Source organism: Fukomys damarensis, unplaced genomic scaffold, assembly GCF_012274545.1.
Source record: "Fukomys damarensis isolate Sample0158 unplaced genomic scaffold, DMR_v1.0_HiC HiC_scaffold_39, whole genome shotgun sequence".
Taxonomy (NCBI): Eukaryota; Metazoa; Chordata; class Mammalia; order Rodentia; family Bathyergidae; genus Fukomys; species Fukomys damarensis.
Window position 1 is genome coordinate 78,996,783 of NW_022900951.1, and position 3,384 is coordinate 79,000,166.

Consider the following 3,384-nt stretch of genomic DNA (forward strand, 5'->3'; position numbering starts at 1 on the left):
AATTTGTACCTGTACATGATATATCTTGCTTCTTTTTTTCTCCATTTGCTTTCCTTCTTTTCAACCCCTCCTCCCCTCCTTATTTACAAAAGTGTTATTTCCATTTTTGCCTTCTATTTTCTTTATTTCTTACCCCTTTCTTCCTTTTCCCCTTCCCCCTCCTTTGTTCCTTTTCATTTGAATGTGTACATTTTTGGCTAAGTACTTCTGTGGTCCCTTTGTCTGTCCAGATGCTTATCTTGTGAGATGTACAGCACAGCCCCACATTCAAGGATGAGTTAGTGAAAAATAGATGCATGTACATTTTAGTGCAATACTATGGTGAGAAAATAACGTATGTGTGTACATATATATAGGTGTGTGTGTGTGTCCAGATATTAGCGTGCATTTTGTTTTCTAAATGAGTTTTAAAGAATAATATAGCCCCCCTCCCCACTGTTTCTTTTGTGTTTAATTAGAGGTGGAGGGAAGAGGGTATTGAGCTCTGGCATGAAGTGAGCCAGGCCTTTTTATCAGCTATCTGTTTTTCTTAGCTACTCTCTCTAGCAGGGTTTTAACTCTTTATTTGCCAGAAACCTCACTGAGGCCCTTTAACTTTTCCTGCCTGTCCCCCAACGTTGCTTACAGAAGCGCCCTATTCTCCTGATTTGGCTCAGCTAGAAATTGTTGTGCCCCGCCCCCGTAACTCTTGGTTTCCTCCCTCCAGTGGACTGGAACAACTTGCTTTGGTGTCCTCCCTGTTTAGTTAGTGTCCACTCTTCTCCATGCTTCTGCTACATGAGTGCAGCTGGACTGTCTGCTGTGGTGTTTCTCCCTCACTCTGGCCACTTCAATTGTTATAGCCACCTCATTGAAGGGTGGCTCTCTAAGGTGGCTAAGATTAGGGAGGAAGGAATCTGGCCCCATTGTTAACATTGTCAACCTCCCTGAGCCCCAGTTAGCTGTGATAAACATAGCTAGCTTTCCTGTAGATTTTCCTGGCTTCAGCCCTGCCTTTTTTCCCCAGAGATGTGACAGCCGTCAGTCAAACAGCTTACTCTTGTCCTTCCCCCTCACTGAAATACCCTCAAGGCAAGTGGCTGTCCTGGAGGCCTGTACCCACTTGGACCAATCACAGACATGTACTTGAATGAATTGAATCGTAGGCTAACAGCTGCTATATAAGCAGCACTTCCTATATACTTCTCTGGTTAGTCTAAGAAGCCTCCCTTCAGTGTACCCTATTGTGTAACAGTGCAGATCCTGTTAAAATAAAGACTCTCTTTGGTTGTCCTGCAAACCTGCGTATGGTTTATTATTTATTTATTTATTTTTGGTACCAGAGATCGAAACTAGGACCTTGTGCTTGTGAGGCAGGCAGCAGCACCACTGAGCTAAATCCCTGGCCCCTATTTATGATTTATTTCTTGGGTAGTTTGGGCTCCGAAGGTCCTGTACATCTATTCCGGATTCTTATCTTGAATAATGAGCATACTATGGTTGTCTCAAAATAAAGAGAAACAAACACGAGGGACTGTTATCTCTGAAGAGCTCCAGAGACCAGAAGACGATGAAGATCAGCAGCAGAGACCAGCCCCAACTGAGTCAACCTGTGCTGTCTGGCACAAGCTGGTATCAGACAGTGGTGGCTGGCAGTGGCAGTGACCAGAACCTGGCTATGTCGACTGTTGGCGTCCAACATCATCTGGTGGCATCAGGAGTGTGAGCAGAGCTGCACTTTTCAGATTCATGATTTTAATCTGAATTGAGCAAAAAAAGCCTCAACTGGTTTGCAACAGTATCACTTCCATATTTACAAGTAACCTTTTTATTTCTTAGTTTTAATATTTTATATCACAACCACGGCTTCCTACAATAGAATAATTCAGTTGTCTTATACCTTCTACTCTATACATAGCTTCACTCCTTCCATATTCTCCCCATATACTGTTGTGACATTTTATTAAACAATATTCAATGTTTTTGTATTTGTGAATATTTTTCACAATTTAGGTATTAGAAGATTCTAGGGAGTGCGGGGACAAGGGGCAAAAATGAGAACCAAGACCTGTCATGTAAAGGTACAAGATCCCAATGATGAATGTAAGTGTACTGTATACCTAAAGTGTACCGATAAACTCAGAGAGAGAGAGAGAGAGAGAGAGAGAGAGAGATTGAGAGAGAGAGAGAAAAGAAGGAGATCTGCTTAAGAGCAGACTCTCACTGGAAAGCCTGGCTTCAAATCCTGGTTTTGCCACATAATAACTGTGTGACATTTGGAAAATCTCTTCATTGTTCTCTATCTCAATTTCCTCACATTGAAAATGGGATTTACAGCAATGCTTACCTCATAGGATTTCCATGAATATTAACAAATTAAGCACTAAGTACTGGGTGCATAGTAATTGGCACATATTTGTTGCTATTTCTCCTATAAAATTTTGTTCATCCTGGAGTTAATCATTGCGTCATTTTTAGTTTGCTTAATTAAAAAAATTTTATTGGTACAATTTAGATTTACATAATGATTACATTTATCATAGGGAATTTGTGTCTTCACATGATGTATCTTGATTCCATTTTTTCTCATTCCCGTCCTCTTCATTCAACTCCACTTACCCTTCCTTATTTTTATAAAAGCCCTGTTTCCATTTTTTCCTTATCTCATTTTTTTTCTTTTTCCTTCCTTCTTTTCTCTGTCCCCTTTTCTAGTTGCCCCTTCCTACTCAATTATTTTTTCTTAGTTCACATTGTGTTTTATGCCTTTGGTTCCTATTTACATTTTCAATTCCTTACATTAGAGAGACAATGCAATATTTACACATATATAGCTTCAAGGTGGAGCCATTTAGCTATAAATGTCTTAAGTTTATCCTTTTTTTTTCTTTTTATTGAGTTTATTGGTACATTCTAGGTAGACAGTATAGTTACATTCATTACTGGGATCTTGTACCTCTACATGTCAGGTCTTGGTTCTCATTTTTTTCCCCTTGTCCCTGCCCTCCCTTCAACCCCTCCTCCCCTCCCCATTTGCAAACACTTTATTTCCATTTTTTCATTTTGTCATATTTCTTTCTTTCCCCTTATTACCTTTCCCCTACCCTTCCCATTTTCCTTACACCTTTAGCCCTTTTCTTCCTATTGCACATGGTCAATTATATCATTAGGATCTTATGTACTTTTTTTCCCCTTGTCCCTGCCCTCCCTTCAACCCCTCCTCCCCTCCCCATTTGCAAACACTTTATTTCCATTTTTTCATTTTGTCATATTTCTTTCTTTCCCCTTATTACCTTTCCCCTACCCTTCCCATTTTCCTTACACCTTTAGCCCTTTTCTTCCTATTGCACATGGTCAATTATATCATTAGGATCTTATGTACTATTATAGTTTTTCACACCCCAGAGA